General features: G+C 46.5%; 1 protein-coding gene across 7 annotated transcripts in view; it reads right to left on the bottom strand.

Annotated features, from left to right (window-relative positions):
• LOC106608688 (neurexin-2) overlaps positions 1 to 22674 on the bottom strand; it is a 1106898-nt gene that overhangs the window by 975658 nt on the left and 108566 nt on the right. The window lies entirely within an intron of this gene.

Here is a 22674-nt window from a genome sequence, read left to right as displayed (position 1 = left end):
ACCACCACCACTGCCGCTACCACCGCCGCCACCACCACCACCACCACACCGCCGCCACCACCACCGCCACCACCACCACCACGCTACCACCACCGCCGCCACCACCGCCGCCGCCACCGCCACCACCACCACCACGCCGCCACCACCGCCGCCACCACCACCGCCGCCGCCACCACCACCACCGCCGCCACCACCACCACCACCACCGCCGCCACCACCACCGCCGCCATTACCACCACCGCCGCCACCACCACCACCACCGCCGCCACCACCACACCGCCGCCACCACCACCACACCCACCACCACCACCGCCGCCGCTGCCACCACTACACCGCTGCCACCACCGCGGGACCACGCCACCACCGCCGCCACCACCACCACCACCGCCACCACCACCACCACCGCCGCCGCCACCACCGCTGCCGCCACCACGCGCCGCACACCACCACCACCAACACCGCCGCCACCACCACCGCCGCCACCACCACCACCGCCGCCACCACCACCAACCACGCCGCTACCACCACACCACACCACCGCCGCCGCCGCCGCGCCGCGCCACCGCTGCCACACACCACACCACCGCCGCCACCACCACCGCCGCTCACACCACCGCCGCCACCAACACCACCGCTGCCACCACCACCGCCGCCACCACCACCACCGCCGCCACCACCACCACCACCACCACCGCTGCCACACTACCGCCGCCTGCCGCCACGCCGCCACACACCACACCGCCGCCACCACACGCCGCCACCACACCACCACCACCGCCGCCACTACCACCGCTGCCACCACACCGCCGCCACCACCACCACCGCCGCCACCACCACACCGCCACCACCACCGCCGCCACCACCACCACACCGCCGCCACTACCACCGCGCCACCACCACACCACCGCCGCCACCACCACCGCTGCCACCACCACCGCTGCCACCACCACCACCGTGCCGACACCACCACCGCCGCCACCACCACCGCCACCACCGCCACCACCACCACCGCCACCACCACCGCCGCCACCACCACCACCGCCGCCACCACCACCACCGCCGCCACCACCACCACCACCGCCACCACCGCCACACCACCACCACCGCCGCCACCACCACCGCCGCCGCCACCACCACCGCCGCCACCACCACCACCACCACCGCCGCCACCACCACCGCCGCCATCACCACCACCGCTGCCACTACCACCACACGCTGCTACCACCACCGCCGCCACACCACCACTGCCGCCGCGCCGCGCTGCCGCCATCACCACCACCGCCGCTACCACTACACCACCGCCGCTACCACCGCCGCCACCACCATCACCGCCGCCACCACCACCACCACCGCCGCCGCCACCACCGCTTCCGCCACCACCACCGCCGCCACCACCACCACCACGCTACCAACACCGCCGCCGCCACCACCACCGCCGCCAACCACCACTACCACCGCTACCACCGCCACCACCACTACCACCGCTACCACCACCGCCGCCGCCACCACCACCACCGCTGCCACCACCACCACCGCCGCCACCACCACTACCACGCGCACCACCACCGCTACCACCACTACTACTGCTGCTACTACTACTACTACTGCTGCTACTACTACTATTGCTGCTACTACTGCTACTACTATTATTACTACTGCTGCTGCTACTGCTACTACTACTACTGCTGCTGCTGCTGAGCGCTATTTAACCACTGACCGATGCTGAGACACTTGATATTCCTCAGGTTGAAAAGAGAGAGGGAGGGGAGGAAGAGAGAAGGGGAGCGAGGGGAGGGGGATAGAGGGAGGGGAGGGGGAGATAGAGATGGAAAGGAAAGAGGGAGAGAGTGGGGAGAGGGAAGGAGGGAAATAAAATAAACAAGGAGAGGGAGAGGAGTGAACCAAACGTTGAATTCTGGATGCCAAGACCAAGCACACAGACGCTATATTGGGGTTATGATTGAAAGGCAAACGGTCCATGGCACAGTACCTCACAGTACCGCACAGTACAGAGCCAAACGAGGCCTTCTGACTCCTAGCTGCTCCTCTTTGGATCAGGCGACTGGCCCTTTGATCAGCCATGTTAGCCCGTATTGACTCCACTAGCTGCTCCATTTTTCTCTGATGAGGAGATGCTAAATGAAACAGGTCAGGGATTTATCCTGTCATTACCGTTAGTGAAGCGGCTTTAACACAACGCGGAGACGCTCATCCCCTTTACGGAGAAGGATTTATTTTTGGTACGGAAATATTATATATCTTTCATAGGAAGTACCTTGGCCTGTGGGAGAGAAACTTAACCTTTTGTTGCACATTTTTGATGGATTGTGTGGGTGTGTGTGTGTGTGTGTGTGTGTGTGTGTGTGTGTGTGTGTGTGTGTGTGTGTGTGAGTGTGTGTGTGCATATTGTGAGTATGTGTCTGTGTAGAGAGAAACGTCTTTAAGCTCATCAATACCCAGCACATACTGTCTGGAAGCTTTGTTACTGTACATTCCCATCACAGCCTTCCCCCTCCCTCCTCCTCCCTCTCTCTCAATCAATCAATCAATCAATCAATCAATCAATCAATCAATCAATCAATCAATCAAATGTATTCATAAAGCCCTTTTTACATCAGCAGATGTACATCAGTCACAAAGTACTATACAGAAATTCAGCATAAAATTCACCATAAAACAGCAAGCAATGCAGATGTAGAAGCACCCACCGCTGACTAGCCCCTCCTCCCCCTCTCTTACCCACCACAGACAAGCCCCTCCCTCCTCCTCCCCCTCTCTCACCCACCAGACTAGCTCAGACACATCACTTAGTTCTGCTGAAACAAGTCACACCAGGGTTGAGCACTCTCATACTGTAGCTCCAAGTTTCTGAGACAATCAATGTCGAGATCTCCCATTGTCTGTGGAGAATCTCCTCCAAAGCTTCCATAGCCAGGCATGAAATCTCCATGGATTGTCTCAGAAACTCAGCTATGACATGTATCCATTGATTGTCTCAACAAATCAGAGCTGTGAGATCTTTCCAATGATTGTCTCAGAAACTCAGCTATGAGAAGAGGCTATGAGAAGGTTATTTTAACCAGAAGCTCTATATAGAGATCAACGTTCTACTAACCTCCAAGCCTGACTCCAAGGATGCACACACATACAAGTGAAGACACTGACACACTGTACACACACACACACACACACACACACACACACACAAATACACACGAACACACCCTCAAGGGATAATCTGTATTTTGAGCTGAGAGAGAGAGAGGCAGAGACCCACTGAGACAGAGAACCTCATCAAGACATCAGCATTTTACAGATCAAGACAACAAAATGGCTGACACAGTGTGAAAAAATGGAGCAGGAGAATGATGAGCAGCGGCGAGTGAGACAGAGAGAGGAGTAGAGTCTGTGTGTTAGGTTCTGAAAGGTCTTGATGGACAGAGAGAGAGCAGAGAGAGGAGAAAGGCAAGTGTGTGTGTGTGTGTGTGTGTGTGTGTGTGTGGGGGGGAGTATTACTGAAGTGTGTGTGAGCTATAGAACAAAGAGACCCGCTCCATCACATCAATGACACTTAGTGTCTGGCACTGTATTACCTTTGCAGGCCCCTTACCTATCATCCTACACGCTCATTAGCCTACACCCCTGTACTCCCACATACAGACACCCAACCCACCCACCCACCCACCCACCCACACACACACACACACACACACACACACATCCCTTATGGGCCATTAGCCAGCGTAGGCCTCATCATAGGACAGTTTACAGTGCCAATCACAACCAGGCCGTAGTGAGAGAAGAAGAAGAATGGATGCGTAACATTATTGCAGAACTGTCTGCCCGTTCATCCAGCCAGGACGGGTTGTGCCGGCTCAGCGCTCCTGGTCTCCAGTACGCCTCCTCGCTCCAGGATATCCTGCGCCGGCCCTACGCACTGTGTCGCCAGTGCGCCTTCACAGCCCAGTGCGTCCTGTGCCAGCACCCCGCACTTGCCGGGCTAAAGTGAGCATCCAGCCAGGGCGGGTTGTGCCAGCTCTATGCTCCAGACCTCCAGTGCGCCTCCACGGCCCAGTATATCCTGTGCCAGCTCTGCACACCTGGTCTCCAGTGCGTCTCCCCAGAGCCTCCAGCGACGGTCTGCAGTCCAGAGTCTCCAGCGACAGTCTGCGGTCCAGATTCTCCTGCGACGGTCTGCGGTCCGGATTCTCCAGCGACGGTCTGCGGTCCGGAGTCTCCGGCGACGGTCTGCGGTCCTGAGACTCCGGCGACGGTCTGCGGTCCGGAGTCTCCGGCGACGGTCTGCGGTCCTGAGACTGTTGCTTTACAGCCCTACAGAACTGTACGTTTCGTTTTTTGTATTTGTTGTTTTTTCGGTGTCATCTAATAAAGTACTAATAAAGTATGATGTACGCCTACCACGCTGCACCTTGGTCCAATGTCTACAACGAGCGTAACAGTTGGTTAGTGAGTGCCTGAAGCTGTTTTGGTAGCAGCGCACAATACTTAGCAGCGCACAACTCTCTCTCTCTCTCTCTCTCTCTCTCTCTCTCTCTCTCTCTCTCTCTCTCTCTCTCTCTCTCTCTCTCTCTCTCTCTCTCTCTCTCTCTCGTTCCAAGGAAACTAAAAGGAACTAAAAGGAACTGATACCTAGCGGTAGGGGAAAATGGCCGTGTGTCTATTTTTGAGGTGAAACACCACTCTACAGACAAAGAAGGCAAGCAACACATTCAGATGTAGGCAGACAGTCATTCTGCACTGCATAATAGCAGAATTCCTGGCTACAATCCTGTGTATTTTGTCATTCATTTCAGAGCAAGGAGACATGAGCTATACAAATCTTTGGATGAAACACAAACTACTGCATATTGTAGTAATGTCTTGTAGTTATTTAAGTGTGATTTCATGAATTTTGACTTTGTTGATTTACCGCAAAAAATGCTTAACTCATGACAACTGTACACAATTACCAATACAAATATTTAGGCAGTTTTGTTTATCAGATGGAAGTTAAAAACATGACTAAACATTCCTCTGAGCTTCTAACTACCCAGATGACACCACTTATACGATGGAGAGCTGATATCAAGCTGTCAACATGTGCTCATGACATTCCTCAGCACCTTGAGAGCTTTCAGGCATAAGACGTGACGACGCCCCCCTTGCAAAAAGCGGAGGGCATCAATTCCATGTCCCCTGGATGCAATAAAACGTCATCTCTCTTTTCCAGACGGGTCATGTGACAAGTAGCCTTTCAGCAACACCAACAGCCAGCCACACAGCCAGACAGGCATCCAGACAGGCAGCCAGACAGGCATCCAGACAGGCAGCCAGACAGGCATCCAGACAGGCAGCCAGACAGGCAGCCAGACAGGCAGCCAGACAGGCATCCAGACAGGCATCCAGACAGGCAGCCAGACAGGCATCCAGACAGGCAGCCAGACAGGCAGCCAGACAGGCATCCAGACAGGCATCCAGACAGGCAGCCAGACAGGCAGCCAGACAGGCATCCAGACAGGCAGCCAGACAGGCATCCAGACAGGCAGCCAGACAGGCATCCAGACAGGCAGCCAGACAGGCAGCCAGACAGGCAGCCAGACAGGCAGCCAGACAGGCATCCAGACAGGCAGCCAGACAGGCATCCAGACAGGCATCCAGACAGGCAGCCAGACAGGCAGCCAGACAGGCATCCAGACAGGCATCCAGACAGGCAGCCAGACAGGCAGCCAGACAGGCAGCCAGACAGGCAGCCAGACAGGCATCCAGACAGGCATCCAGACAGGCATCCAGACAGGCAGCCAGACAGGCAGCCAGACAGGCAGCCAGACAGGCATCCAGACAGGCAGCCAGACTGGTAGCCAGACAGTCATCCAGACAGGCAGCCAGACAGGCAGCCAGACTGGTAGCCAGACAGTCATCCAGACAGGCAGCCAGACAGGCATCCAGACAGGCATCCAGACAGGCAGCCAGACTGGTAGCCAGACAGGCAGCCAGACAGGCAGCCAGACAGGCATCCAGACAGGCAGCCAGAGTGGTAGCCAGACAGTCAGCCAGACAGGCAGGATGTGGGGGGAGAAAGAGAGAAGAGAAGTGCACTTCATCTCAAGGAAACATAAGCACCGTCATTACTTTTTCATGAGCCAGGAGGCAATTAGAATGAAGAGATTGAGAGATGGAGGGGAGAGAGAAATGAACACACACATACACAAAGACAAACACAAACGAATGCACATACACGCACGCAAGCAGGCATCCACCCACACACACAAAGACAAAGACAAAACACACACACACACACACACACACACACAAACACAAACACAAGCAGGCGCCCACCCACAACACACTTTAGGAAGTGTAGCTACCAGTTGCTGTCAGAATCGTGTGTGTGCGTGTGTGTGTGTGTGTCTGCCAAATTCATTTTGACAGATGTTTAGGGCTTTGCAAGCATTGAGGTCTAAATACCGCTGTGTGGGTTCATTACAAACCTGTCAAATAATATTCCCCTGTAAGTCCTATTGTGGGGCTCTTAATGTGGTAATTTCTAAATCAAATTCCATTTTCATAACTTATTATGATTATGGAATGCAAATATGAAATAACGGTCATTTTAATGTTAAGGTTCATTCCCAATTCGAGTTAGCAGTACTACATTGTCCTGAAAAAAACCTTAGTTCGAGTGAGGATAAATACACCCCTAAAACGCCCACACACCACAATAGAGAGAGAGCTAGCGAGAGAGAGACCGCGAGAGAGAGAGAAAGAGAGAAGCAATTCAGATTAAATTGGCTGCCGTAAATGACACTCGATTACCATCTTAAATATACTGTCAAAAAGCAATTTGCGTCGCACATGCCAGAGACCTGAAATTTGCACCTTATTAAGAGGCCTGGGCTATCATTTAGGATGTTGTTTCCTCTTCCTACCTCCCATTTACCCACAAACCTCCTCTCTAACTTTGCACCTGGTTTACGGTGGCCATTTTAGCCCGGTGTGATTGTGGGGGGTAAAGGGAGGGAAAAGGGAGGGAAAGGAAAAATAAAGTCCTGTATTCTGAGTAATAATGAATGCAGGAAGGACTTAATCAGGGTAGTTTAAGATGGATTCATCCGTTTATCATCCTTCTTTCCAATCTTCCACAATGTAATCTCACAGAAGGCTATGTCAAAATGAGGAGGTAACAGTAGCCTAACAGCTTGCAGGTTATACTTGAAATTGATGAGGGAGCTTCACAATTATCAACGTCTTAGACCAACTAAAACCACAAAAAAATGCAATAACTTAAAATGGGGAAAAATGAAGATGATTGATAAAGCAATTCAGTCTTTTGTTTGTTTGGTTCTTTTTACTCGGGTGCCATAAAAGCAACATTAGCAATAGCAACAAACCTCCTTCCAATGACACCTAAAATATGCCTAGGCTCTTGAGCCTTTATTGGCTTATAAACCTCATTACTTGGGACTAAGAAGGTGTTATTCACATCAGCTCTTACCACAGCACCACGCCGCTACCCCACGTTAAACAAACAAATCGGCATTTCTGTCACCGCTCCTTAGTTTTTGAAAACATCCTGAGGTGTCAAACACATCGGATAAATGGAGCGTGTGAATCCCAAATGGCACCTTATTCCCTATTTAGTGCACTACTTTAGACCATAGCCCTATTCCCTATTTAGTGCACTACTTTTGACCAAAAGTAGAGTTTTATATACAGAATAGGGTGCCATTTGGGACTCATCTTACTGTATCATAAATAGCACATAGGAGACCACGAGAATCTATCTGAGGCACAGAAGTAATAAACCCACGTAATATTGTTCTTGCCATTACGGGTTTGCAATTTCCAACAATGTTCGGGATCGAAAATATGATGAATGATTACTGGGAAAAAAGGCAGTAGGGCATAGATATCGTAGGTGAGCAATGCGTTTAATTTTGCAGACCTTGTAATGCTCGCAACACTCATTACCGTCGTCATTACCGTCGTCTCGTTTCACTCGGTGCACTTCCTATGGTGAATCATTGATCTCCACAATATGGTCACGAGCACTGTCATACAAAACACCTCTCACCCTCCTCTCCCCGCTCCATCTCTCTCTTCCCCTCCATCTCTCTCCTATCCTCCCTCCATCTCTCTCTCCTATCCTCCACTCCATCTCTCTCTCGTATCCTCCACCCTCCCTGTCTCTCTCCTCTCCCCCCTCCATTTCTCTCTCCTATCCTCCACTTCATCTCTCTCTCGTATCCTCCACTCCATCTCTCTCTCCTATCCTCCCTCCATCGCTCTCTCTTCTCCTCTCCTCCCTCCATCTCTCCTCTCCTCCCTCCATCTCGCTCTCTCCTATCCTCCCTCCATTTCTCTCTCCTCTCATCCCTCCATCTCACTCTCATCTCCTCCACCTCTCTCTCATCTCCTCCCTCCATCTTTCTCTCCTATCCTCCCTCCATGGCTCTCTCCTCTCCTTCCTCCATCTCTCTCTCATCTCCTGCACTCCATCTCTCTCTCATCTCCTTCCCTCCATCTCTCTCTCCTATCCTCCACTCCATCTCTCTCCTCTACCTCCCTTAATCTCTCTCTCCTCTCCTCCCTCCATCTGTCTCTCCTATGCAATGTGAGTGTGTGTGTCCACTAATGCCTCTCAAGCATGTCGCCATACTTCAGAAGTCCCTGAGTCTATAAAGGCATGGACCAATCCTTGACTGTGAGGCATGAAGGTATTGTAAGGTAAGGGAAGGCAGAGTAAGGTAGGGTAGGGTAGGGTTGGGTAATGTAGGGTAGGGTTGGGTAAGGTTGGGTAAGGTAACATAGGGTAGGGTAGGTAGAGTAGGTTAGGGTATGAGTAGGTTAGTGTAAAGTAGGATAGGAAAGGGTATGGTAAGGTAGGGTAGGGTAGGTAGAATAGGGTGGGGTATGAGTAGGGTAGGGTAAGGTAGGGTAAGGTAGGATAAGGTAAGGTAGAGTAGGATAGGATAGGGTAGGGTAAGGTAGGGTAGGGTGGGGTTGTTAGGGTAAGGTATTGTAGGGTAAGGTAGGGTAGGGGTAAGGTGGGGCAAGGCAAGGCAAGGCAGGGTAGGGTAGGGTAGGGTGAGGTAAGGTAGGTAGGTTAGGGGAAGGTAAGGTATGGTAGGGTAGGGTAAGGTAGGGTAGGGTTGTTAGGGTAAGGTAATGTAAGGGAAAACCCCCCTGAAATTGACAAAAATGAATGGGATCTTATTGGCACCGTACGAAACATATACACAATGTACAATACCACTCAAATGGGCGTAATTTCATTCAAAACTGATTGCAAATGCCATATTGCAAATGCCACACAGAAAAAATCCAATAGATGGTGAGTGTGCTCCAACGTAAATGTTCTTATTCCAAATGTAACACAAGTCAAGACCCAAGAGCAACATTTTTAAAATTTGAAAATAAATTCTAAAGCTTATCACCCTTAAAAAAGTGCTTTCTGGACCGTTTTTCAAAATTCTTTCGGATTTTTGGTCAATTATACATGTATAAGAACTGTATGAACATACTTTTGTCATATTTTATTGTCATAATATTAAAAAAAAGTACTTGTCCATAAGGCATATGTTTTGTCCATTTGCAATATGATTTCATAGGAAGTCAAAAGTCCAAGTCAAAAGTCAATGAACCATTGCCAAATGCAATAAGAAATGTCCAAATGCAACATGAAAGTATTGAAAGTGACAAATCAGGATGTTTTATCCATTTGCTATGTACGATCATAGGAAGTCGGTTTCCAAACCCAAAAGTCAGTGAACCATGTCCAAATGGCATTTATACTGCCCAAATGATATATAGCCCTATGTTAAAGCCATGAATCAACCTAGATTATCTATTTGTCATGTATGATGAGGGAGAAGTGAGACTCTGTTGTTTTTTAACACTTTTTTGAAAAACGTCCAAAATTACCATTGGATGGGCACGGGTGGGGGGGTGCTCCCTACCCAATCGTAGACCCCTTGCACCCCCCTAAAGGCAGTAAAAACAATTTTTTAAATGTGCTCCTGGTAACGCATTCCAATCACCAGGCGCACGGCTGTCCATTTGCAATATGTTTCAATGGGCATTTAGCACCACGAATTTGACATGCTCAAAAATACTGCAGAAATGCAAAATTGACTGGACCAATGAACTCGGGATGGCCGAGCAGTGATAGTGGTTCCTCTCCATCGCTCGTTGTGTTGATTCCATCATGTCCATTTGGTGATGTTTTTTCAGTGTTGAATCTTATTGCAAATGTACTGTCCATTTGCAATATCTTTCAATGGGTATTTAGCATCACGAATTTGACATGCTCAAAAATACTGCAGAAATGCAAAATTGACTGGCCCGATGAACTCGGGATGGCTGGCTGGGCAGTGATTCTGGTTCCTCTCCATCGCTCGTTGGTGTTGATTTCAGAATGCCCAAAATTCACAGCGCCTTCTGTTTAACCTCTATGGGCTAGGTGGGACGCTTGCGTCCCACCTACTCAACAGCCAGTGTAATCCCGTGGCGCGTTATTCAAATACCTTTGAAATGCAAAACCTTCAATTTTTCAAACATATGACTATTTTACACCATTTTAAAGATAAGACTCTCGTTAATCTAACCACACTGTCCGATTTCAAAAAGGCTTTACAACGAAAGCAAAACATTAGATTATGTCAGCAGAGTACCCAGCCAGAAATAATCAGACACCCATTTTTCAAGCTAGCATATAATGTCACATAAACCCAAACCACAGCTAAATGTAGCACTAACCTTTGATGATCTTCATCAGATGACAACCCTAGGACATTATGTTATACAATACATGCATGTTTTGTTCAATCAAGTTCATATTTATATCAAAAACCAGCTTTTTACATTAGCATGTGACTAGCATGTGACTATTATTCCCACCGAACACTGCCGGTGAATTTACTAAATTACTCACGATAAACGTTCACAAAAAGCATAACAATTATTTTAAGAACTATAGATACAGAACTCCTCTATGCACTCGATATGTCCGATTTTAAAATAGCTTTTCGGTGAAAGCACATTTTGCAATATTCTCAGTAGATAGCCCGGCATCACAGGGCTAGCTATTTAGACACCCAGCAAGTTTAGCACTCATCAAAGTCAGATTTACTATAAGAAAAATGTTATTACCTTTGCTGTCTTCATCAGAATGCACTCCCAGGACTTCTACTTCAATAACAAATGTTGGTTTGGTCCAAAATAATCCATCGTTATATCCAAACAGCGGCGTTTTGTTCGTGCGTTCAAGACACTATCCGAAAGGGTAAATAAGGGTGAACTTGATTGAACAAAACATGCATGTATTGTATAACATAATGTCCTAGGGTTGTCATCTGATGAAGATCATCAAAGGTTAGTGCTACATTTAGCTGTGGTTTGGGTTTATGTGACATGGCGCAATTCGTGACAAAAAAATTCAAAATATTCCATTACCGTACTTCGAAGCATGTCAACCGCTGTTTAAAATCTATTTTTATGCAATTTTTCTCATAAAAAAGCGATAATATTCCGACCGGGAATCTGCGTTTAGGTAAACAGACAAAAGAAAAGAAAGCATTCGGTCGACTCGGGCACGCGCCTAAGCCCATAGTCCTCTGAGCGGCCACTTGCCAAAAGCGATAAAGTGTTTCAGCCAGAGCCTGCCTCGATATCGTTCAGCTTTTTCCCGGGCTCTGAGAGCCTATGGGAGCCGTAGGAAGTGTCACGTTATTGCAAAGATCCTCAGTCTTCAATAAAAAGAGCCAAGATGAAACACTACTTCTCAGACAGGCCACTTCCTGCATGGAATCTTCTCAGGTTTTGGCCTGCCATATGACTTCTGTTATACTCACAGACACCATTCAAACAGTTTTAGAAACTTTAGGGTGTGTTCTATCCAAAGCCAATAATTATATGCATATTCTAGTTACTGGGCAGGAGTAGTAACCAGATTAAATCGGGTACGTTTTTTATCCGGCTGTGTCAATACTGCCCCCTAGCCCTAACAGGTTAAACCATAATAAAAACATAAAACACGTAGTTACATTCTAGCTGCGGGTCCAGTTCTGACATTATGTGTAGGCCTAGCTGAGGTGACCCCGAAACCCAGGTTTCAGCTCAATAGGTCATTTGGAGCCTGAGCAGCGACCTTAATTGGTGCTGAAAATCCAAATTTTCCTGACGTTTCTATGGGGTCCTTGAATGAGCTATCGGACAGAAACTTTAGGGTCCGTCGCTATGGGGCGTGACGGTCAAAATGAATTGAAGTTATTGCAAATGTACGAGGCTGTTTCTCAGTCTGAGAACCTTCTAGAGCCACATAACTCACCGTGTACTATCGACTTGAGCTCTAGAACAGGTTTCTAACGTTTCAGAGCTCTAGGTCTGATGGTCCTTTGATAGTTCTAACAAAGGTAACTATTGCAGGCACTGTGTGTCTCTAAGCCCCACACTGTGTCACTCCATCCTTGCTGTGTGAGTGTGTGTGAGCTTTTCTTGGAAATCTGATGGGAGAAATTATTGATTTACAGTTCAAGAGGGTTGCCTAATCACACGTATGAAGTTTTGGAAAGATTTGACTTTTTTAACCCTTCGAAACAGCCCCTATGACCCCAATTTAATAAGGGACATATCCTCATTGGGGTAGGCTCTTACAGAATCCTGAGTTTAAAGTATGCATTCACTACTGTAAGTCGCTCTGGATAAGAGCATCTGCTAAATGACTAAAATGTCAAATGTAAATGTAAAGTCTTTACGTTAAGAATTGACTGATCTACATAGGGTTGAATGCAGTGATTTTCACAAACTGCAGGTTTGGTATATCAAAACACCTTTATGGTGAATTTAATCACTTCCGGTTGCTCCAGGAAGCTTAGAATCGACACAGCTAGACCTCATAGCGGCCTGATGGATTGTCATCGAAGAAAGCTTTTAACCTGTTAGGGCTAGGGGGCAGTATTGACACGGCCGGATAAAAAACGTACCCGATTTAATCTGGTTACTACTCCTGCCCAGTAACTAGAATATGCATATAATTATTGGCTTTGGATAGAAAACACCGTAAAGTTTCTAAAACTGTTAGAATGGTGTCTGTGAGTATAACAGAACTCAAATGGCAGGCCAAAACCTGAGAAGATTCCATGCAGGAAGTGGCCTGTCTGACAAGCGGTGTTTCATCTTGGATCTTTTGATTGAAGACTGAGGATCTTTGCTCTAACGTGACACTTCCTACGGCTCCCATAGGCTCTCAGAGGCCGGGAAAAAGCTGAACGATATCGAGGCAGGCTCTGGCTGAAACACATTATCGCTTTTGGCAAGTGGCCGATAAGAGTACTATGGGCTTAGGCGCGTGCCCGAGTCGACCGAATGCTTTATTTTCTTTTGTCTGTTTACCTAAACGCAGATTCCCGGTCGGAATATTATCGCTTTTTTATGAGAAAAATGGCATAAAAATTGATTTTAAACAGCGGTTGACATGCTTCGAAGTACGGTAATGGAATATTTAGAATTTTTTGTCACGAATTGCGCCATGCTCGTCACCCTTATTTACCCGTTCGGATAGTGTCTTGAACGCACGAACAAAACGCCGCTGTTTGGATATAACTATGGATTATTTTGAACCAAACCAACATTTGTTATTGAAGTAGAAGTCCTGGGAGTGCATTCTGACGAAGACAGCAAAGGTAATAACATTTTTCTTATAGTAAATGTGACTTTTCTGAGTGCTAAACTTGCTGGGTGTCTAAATAGCTAGCCCTGTGATGCCGGGCTATCTACTGAGAATATTGCAAAATGTGCTTTCACCGAAAAGCTATTTTAAAATTGGACATATCGAGTGCATAGAGGAGTTCTGTATCTATAATTCTTAAAATAATTGTTATGCTTTTTGTGAACGTTTATCGTGAGTAATTTATTAAATTCACCGGCAGTGTTCGGTGGGAATGCTAGTCACATGCTAGTCACATGCTAATGTAAAAAGCTGGTTTTTGATATAAATATGAACTTGATTGAACAAAACATGCATGTATTGTATAACATAATGTCCTAGGGTTGTCATCTGATGAAGATCATCAAAGGTTAGTGCTGCATTTAGCTGTGGTTTGGGTTTATGTGACATTATATGCTAGCTTGAAAAATGGGTGTCTGATTATTTCTGGCTGGGTACTCTGCTGACATAATGTAATGTTTTGCTTTCGTTGTAAAGCCTTTTTGAAATCGGACAGTGTGGTTAGATTAACGAGAGTCTTGTCTTTAAAATGGTGTAAAATAGTCATATGTTTGAAAAATTTAAGTTTTTGCATTTTTAAGGTTTTTGAATAACGCGCCACGGGATTACACTGGCTGTTACGTAGGTGGGACGATTTGGTGCCACCTATTCTAGAGAGGTTAAGGCATTCATAACCCACATAGGCTTCAGGTTGATACTGCCATCCCACATTGTTTATGAAAATGTATAACACTCCAAAATATACCGTAACCCTAAAGATCTTTATTTATTAAATGCATTTAAGTTATTCCTATGGGGAGAGAAGTCCATTTTTGTATTTTTTTTTAACATTTATTTCACCTTTATTTAACCAGGTAGGCAAGTTGAGAACAAGTTCTCATTTACAACTGCGACCTGGCAAAGATAAAGCAAAGCAGTGTGACACAGACAACAACACAGAGTTACACCACAGAGTTACACAATGCAAACTGTTTGATGTAAACACCTTCTTTTCACTGTTAAGGGTTAATTCCACACGGTCAAGGTTAGGCTTGCACAGATCGGGAGGACCTCAGCAATGTTCCTGAGGTCGAATTGTGCTTCTAACCCTAACGGTTCTCTAGCTGTCACCCAAAACTTTTTTCCTGACACCGTAGGTTCATGTAGTTTGATGTGAAGCGGTAAAATTAGCGCTCTATTTTCATTTTTGACCTTTAATCCCAGAAAAATAGCCTTAACTCAGAAAGCGTTGAGGCCTCGACGCCATCTTGTTCGGGGCCAACTGCCCATTATGCCAAACCTATGCTGACCAAGTTACGTCTTCAAAGTCTTTTCCGTTTAGGAGAAACGACCACATCGTGATTGGTGATGTTTTGTACATTTGCAATAAGATTACATTTATTACATTCGCCCTCTGGTGGTATTTTCCGGGAGAGTGGAAAAATGACAAAATATTGAACATTTTATAAAACGGAAACCGAATGTCCAGGAATTTTGTTCGATGACTTCCCGGAAGATCTGGCCCCGGTGAACGCCCCGTCACAATCCGCGAATTTTACAAACACTCGCAGACGTCTAGTAAGGGATCGCACATTTGCAATATGCCGTTTCTCATCGATCATACAGCAAATGCCAAAATGTTCCCTTCATGTATGTAAGGTAAGGTAAGGTAGGGTAGAGTAAGGTAGGGCAAGGCAAGGCAAGGCAGGGTAGCGTAAGGCAAGGCAAGGCAAGGCAGGGTAGTATAAGGTAGGGTAGGGTAGGATAAGGTAAGGTAGAGTAGGACAGGACAGGCTAAGGTAAGTTAGGGTAAGGTAATGTAAGGTAAGGTAGGGTGGGGTGGGGTAGGGTAGGGTGGGGTAAGGTAGGTTAGGGGAAGGTAAGGTAAGGTAAGTTTGGGTAAGTTAAGGTACGACACGGTAAGGTAAGGTAAGTTAGGGTAAGGTAAGGTAAGCTAGGGTAAGGTAAGGTAGGGTGTGGTAGAGTGAGGTAAGGTAGGTTAGGGAAAGGTAGGGTAGGGTAAGGTAGGGTAAAGTAAGGTAAGGTAAGGTAAGGTAAGTCAGGGTAAGGTAAGCTAATGTAAGGTAAGGTAGGGTAGGTAAGGTAAGATAGGGTAAAGTAAGGCAGGTAGGTTAAGGTAAGTTAGGGTAAGAAAAGGTAAGATACGGTAGGGTAGAGTAAGGTAAGGTAAGGTAAGATAGAGTAGGGTAGGGTAGGGTAGGGTAGGGCAGGGTAGGGTGGGGTAAGGTAAGGTAAGGTAAGGTAAGGTAAGGTAAGATAGGGTAAGGTAAGGTCAGACAGGGTAGGGAAAGGCAAAGCAAGGCAAGATAGAGTAGGGTAGGGTAGAGGCAAGTAAGACAAGGTAAGGAAAGGCAAGTTAAGGAAGGGTAGGGTAGGGTGGGGTAAGGTAAGACAGGTTAGGGTAGGGTTAGGTAAGGTAGGGAGGAGTAGGGTAAGGTAAGGTAAGGTAGGGTAGGTATGGTAAGGGTAGGGTAGGTTGAGGTAAGGTAAGATAGAGGTAGGTAGAGTAGGGTAAGGTAAGGTAACTAAGGTGGGGTAAGGTAGGGTACGTAAGGTTGAGTATGGTAGGGTAAGGTAAGGTAAGGTAAGGTAGGGTAGGGTCGGGTAGGGTAGGGTAGGGTTGGGTAGGGTAAGGTAAGATAAGGTAAGATAGGGTATGGTAAGGTAAGATAAGGTAAGATAGGGTATGGTAAGGTAAGGTAAGGTAAGGAAGGGTAGGGTAGGGTATGAAAGGGTAGGGTGAGGTAAGTAAGGAAGGGAAAAGTTGGGTTAGGTGGGGTAAGGTAAGATAAAGTAAGATAGGGTATGGTAAGGTAGGGTAAGATAGGGTAAGGTAAGGTAGGGTAAGATAGGGTAAGGTAAGGTAGGGTAAGATAGGATAAGGTAAGGTAGAGTAGGATAGGACAGGATAGGGTAGGGTAGGGTAAGGTAAGGTAAGGTAAGGCAGGGTAGGGTTGGGTAGAGTAGGGTAAGTTAGGGTAAGGTAAGATGAGGTGGAGTAAGGTATGGTAATGTAGGGTAAGCTAAGGCAAGGCAAAGCAAGGCAAGGCAAGATAGAGTAGGGTTGGGTAAGGTAGGTAAGGTAAGGTAAGCTAAGTAAGGTGGGTAAGGTAAGGTACGTAAGGTGGGGTAAGGTAGGGAAGGGTCATGTTAGGTAATATTGTGTAGGAAAAGGTAAGGTAAGTAAGGTAAGGTAAGGTAAGGTAAGTAAGGTGGTTTAACGTATTGTAGGCCAAGGTAAGTAAGATAAGGTAAGGTAAGCTAAGTAAGGTGGGGTAACGTATTGTAGGCCAAGGTAAGTATGGTAAGGTAAGATAAGGCAAGGTAGGGTAAGGTATGGTAGGGTAAAATAGGATAAGGTAAGGTTAGGGTAAGGTAGGGTGGGTATGGTGGTGTAAAATAGGGTGAGGTAAGGTAGGTAAGGTGGGGTAAGGTAAGGTAGGCTAAGATATGTAATGTAGGTTAAGGTAAGGTAAGATAATTCAAGGTAGGGTTAGGTAGGGTAAGGTAGGGTAAGGTAAGATAAGGCAAGGTAGGGTAAGGTAGGGTAAATACGGTAAGGTAAGGTAACTAAGGTAGGGTATGTTAGGGTAGGTAAGGTAAGGTAAGTAAGGCAGGGTAAGGTAGGTAATACTCATCCTTTATCTGTACACTACTCCCTCATCCTTTATCCGTACACTACTCCCTCAATCTTTATCCTCACAATACTCCCTCATCCTTTATCCGTACACTACTCCCTCATCCTTTATCTGTACACTACTCCCTCATCCTTTATCCGTACACTACTCCCTCATCCTTTATCCGTACACTACTTCCTCATCCTTTATCCGTACACTACTCCCTCATCCTTTATCCGTACACTACTCCCTCATCCTTTATCCGTACACTACTCCCTCATCCTTTACCTGTACACCACCCCCTCATCCTTTATCTGTACACTACTTCCTCATCCTTTATCTGTACACTACTTCCTCAATCTTTACCTGTACACCACCCCCTCATCCTTTGTCTGTACACTAATCCCTCATCTTTTATCTGTACACTACTTCCTCATCCTTTATCTGTACACTACTTCCTCAATCTTTATCTGTACACCACCCCCTCATCTTTTATCTGTACACTAATCCCTCATCTTTTATCTGTACACTACTTCCTCATCTTTTATCTGTACACTACTTCCTCAATCTTTACCTGTACACCACCCCCTCATCCTTTATCTGTACACTACTTCCTCATCCTTTATCTGTACACTACTTCCTCATCCTTTATCTGTACACTACTTCCTCATCCCTTATCCTGCCACTACTTCCTCATCCTTTATCTGTACACTACTCCCTCATCCTTTATCCGTACACTACTTCCTCATCCTTTATCTGTACACAACTTCCTCATCCCTTATCCTGCCACTACTTCCTCATCCTTTATCTGTACACTACTCCCTCATCCTTTATCCGTACACTACTCCCTTAATAAGCTCTTAGCTATAGTGTTGACTGTACCTGCTCCTATAATGTTATTATCAGCCCGCTGCTATTCATCCATCCTTTTGCTAGTTTTAGTTTATGTAGCCTATGCCCTTCACTGGTAATTTCCAATGATGGCTGTACAGAGAGCATATGTGATTCATCCACTAAATTAAATATGTTGAATTTGCCCTATTACACTGGAAATGCCCCCAAGCTGAAGCTTGGGCTTCCTGAGTGCATGGTACCGTCATATGTACTGTAGGGAGAGAGTGGAGAGGGGGCCAAGGCTGTATAGCGTCAGATACTGTGGGTGATGGCATGATAACCATAATGATTTCAGAGTATGTATGTACTGTATATAAAATGTGACATATTAATTATTATTAACCAGGTTGTTTGGGTCCTGTATGCGAAATGGCTGAAAGCCATTTTATATCAGACAATATACAAGGGGTATGTGGCAAAACTACGTGTTTACGTTGGTAATTAGAACAGTCATATGGCCAATATAGCACAAACCTCCAATACAGTGGAGAAAGCCTGAAGCCTTCCCTTGAGCTCTTTGCTGATCGCCAGTGGTACGAAGACCAAAATACCTTTCAGTTATGGGTGTGTCTGCAGACAAGTGTGCACAGGCTCAGGCGCATGCATGTGTGTACTGTATGTGTGCGTGTGTCTGTGGGTGTGTTTGTGCGTCTGTGTGTGCGCATGTGTGTTTGTGTGTGCGCATGTGTGTGTGTGTGTGTGTGTGTGTGTGTGTGTGTGTGTGTGTGTGTGTGTGTGTGTGTGTGTGTGTGTGTGTGTGTGTGTGTGTGTGTTAGGTGGAACAGAGGAGTTGGAAAGGAAATCAAATAAATGACTAACAGGTGACCTGCAGGGAAGGATAGAACCTTCTGGATCCTTCGGCATGGTACTTATTATTCCTACATTTGTAAATGTCAATAAACAATTTCTAAATAGTGTTTGTAAATTAATACATTTATATTTTAATTAAACTGCCTTTTTTGTCAGCATGCTAGGCTAGCTGATAATCTTTATATATACTGCCTAAAGTGCTTAGATATTTTTGCTTTGTTTTTACATACTGCAATGTGTAGGCTACATTGAAGAGCCACTTGCATGCACTCAACAACAAGATCCAGCTAGCCAATCATCTCTACCATATGGCCCTGTATTCCAAACCCATTCCCCTTCCTGCACACAGAGACACACACACACACACACACACACACACACACACACACACACACACACACACACACACACACACACACACACACACACACACACACACACACACACACACACATAGTGATCCAACTGCGCAACACTAACACAACCACTACCTGTAATGTACTGTAATATACAGGTATAAAGCAGCTCAGTAAACCATGTAAACATCACGTCTCCTTCCTTCCCCACAGACAAACAGAAAACTGGTAACGCAATTCAACGGCTCAAACACCAGACGTATGTGGCAGGGTCTACAGTCAATCACGGATTACATTACCAGCCCCGTCGCGGACATCGACTTCTTGCTCCCAGACAAATTAACCTGTTAGGGCTAGGGGGCAGTATTTGCACGGCTGGATAAAAAAATTTACCTGTTTTAATCTGGTTACTAATCCTACCCAGTAACTAGAATATGCATATACTTATTATATATGGATAGAAAACACCCTAAAGTTTCTAAAACTGTTTGAATGGTGTCTGTGAGTATAACAGAACTCATTTGGCAGGCAAAACCCTGAGACAGATTCTGACAGGAAGTGGATACCTGATGTGTTGTATTACCTTTAAACCTATGCCATTGAAAAACACAGGGGCTGAGGAATATTTTGGCACTTCCTATTGCTTCCACTAGATGTCACCAGCCTTTACAAAGTGTTTTGAGTCTTCTGGAGGGAGATCTGACCGAACAAGAGCCATGGAACGATGATGGCCCATTAGACACCTGGCGCGCGAGTTCATGTTGGGTACCCTCGTTCCAATACGTTATAAAAGAGAATGCATTCGTCCACCTTGAATATTATTCATGTTCTGGTTAAAAAAGGCCCTAATGATTTATGCTATACAACGTTTGACATGTTTGAACGAACGTAAATATATTTTTTCCCCTCGTTCATGAAGTGAAGTCCGGCGGGCTTAGATCATGTGCTAACAAGACGGAGATTTTTGGACATAAATGATGAGCTTTTTTGAACAAAACTACATTCGTTATGGACCTGTGATACCTGGAAGTGACATCTGAGGAAGATAATCAAAGGTAATGGATTATTTACATAGTATTTTTGATTTTAGATCTCCCCAACATGGCGGCTAGTCTGTATCGCAACGCGTATTTTTCTGGGCGCAGTGCTCAGATTATTGCAAAGTGTGATTTCCCAGTAAGGTTATTTTTAAATCTGGCAAGTTGAATGCGTTCAAGAGATGTAAATCTATAATTCTTTAAATGACAATATAATATTTTACCAATGTTTTCTAATTTTAATTATTTAATTTGTGGTGCTGACTTGAATGCCGGTTATTGGAGGGAAACGATTTCCTGAACATCAACGCCACAGTAAAACGCTGTTTTTGGATATAAATATGAACTTGATAGAACTAAAAATGCATGCATTGTCTAACATAATGTCCTAGGAGTGTCATCTGTTGGAGATTGTAAAAGGTTAGTGCATAATTTTAGCTGATTTTATGGTTTTGGTGACGCCTGTCTTTGAAATGACACAACATTACACACAACTCTTGTAAATGTACTGTCCTAACATACTCTAAATTTATGCTTTCGCCGTAAAACCTTTTTGAAATCGTAAAACGTGGTTAGATTAAGGAGATGTTTATCTTTCAAAGGGTGTAAATTAGTTGTATGTTTGAAAAATTTGAATTTTGACATTTATTTGGATTCAAATTTGCCGCTCTTGAAATGCACCTGCTGTTGATGGAGTGCACCACGGGTGGGACGCTTGCGTCCCACCTAGCCCATAGAGGTTAAACAACTTCTTTGCTCGCTTTGAGGACAATACAGTGCCACTGACAAGGCCCGCTACCAAAACCCGCGGGCTCTCCATCTCCGTGGCCAACGTGAGTAAAACATTTAAACGTGTTAACCCTCGCAAGGCTGCTGGCCCAGATGGCATCCCTAGCCGCATCCTCAGAGCATGCGCAGACCAGCTGGCTGGTGTGTTTACGGACATATTCAATCAATCCTTATCCCGGTCTGTTGTCCCCACATGTTTCAAGACGGCCACCATTGTTCCTGTTCCCAATAAAACTAAGGTAACTGAACTAAATGACTATCGCCTCGTTGCACTCACTTCTGTCATCATGAAGTGCTTTGAGAGTCTAGTCAAGGGTCATATCACCTCCACCCTACCTGACATCCTAGACCAACTTCAATTTGCTTACCGCCCCAATAAGTCCACTGACGATGCAATCGCCATCACACCGCACACTGCCCTATCCCATCTGGACAAGAGGAATACCTATGTAAGAATGCTGTTCATTGACTACAGCTCAGCGTTCAACACCATAGTACCCTCCAAACTCGTCATTAAGCTCGAGACCCTGGGTCCCGCCCCCAGGCGGTGAAGGTAGGAAACAACATCTCCACCCCGCTGATGCTCAACACAGGGGCCCCACAAGGGTGCGTTCTCAGCCCTCTCCTGTACTCCCTGTTAACACATGACTGAGTGGCCATGCACGCTTCCAACTCAATCATCAAGTTTGCAGACAACACCACAGTGGTAGGCTTGATTACCAACAACGACGAGGGCCTACAGGGAGGAGGTGAGGGCCATTGGAGTGTGGTGTCAGGAAAATAACCTCTCACTCAACGTCAACAAAACAAAGGAGATGATCGTGGACTTCAGGAAACAGCAGAGGGCGCACCCCCCTATCCACATCGACGGGACAGTAGTGGAGAAGGTGGAAAGTTCCTCGGCGTACACAATCACGGACAAACTGAAATGATCCACCCACACAGACAGCGTGGTGAAGAAGGCGCAACAGTTTGGCTTGTCACCTAAAACACTCACTAACTTTTACAGATGCACAATTGAGAGGATCCTGTCGGGCTGTATCACCGCCTGGTACGGCAACTGCATCGCCTTCAACCGCAAGGCTCCCCAGAGGGTAGTGAGGTCTGCACAACGCATCACCGGGGTCAAACTACCTGCCCTCCAGGACACCTACAACACCTGATGTCACAGGAAGGCCAAGAAGATCATCAAGGACAACAACCACCTGAGCCACTGCTTGTTCACCCCACTATTATCCAGAAGGCGAGGTCAGTACAGGTGCATCAAAGCTGGGACGGAGAGACTGAAAAACAGCTTCTATCTCAAGGCCATCAGACTGTTAAACAGCCATCACTAACGTAGAGAGGATGCTGCCAACATACAGACTCAAATCTCAAATAAATGGACTTAATAAAGGTATCACTAGTCACTTTAAATAACGCCATTTTAATAATGGTAAAAACATTAC

This window comes from Salmo salar, chromosome ssa07 (assembly GCF_905237065.1).
Source record: "Salmo salar chromosome ssa07, Ssal_v3.1, whole genome shotgun sequence".
In the NCBI taxonomy this organism is placed as follows: domain Eukaryota; kingdom Metazoa; phylum Chordata; class Actinopteri; order Salmoniformes; family Salmonidae; genus Salmo; species Salmo salar.
The sequence above is the reverse complement of the archived record's forward strand: the minus strand, read 5'-3'. Positions and strand labels throughout refer to the sequence as shown.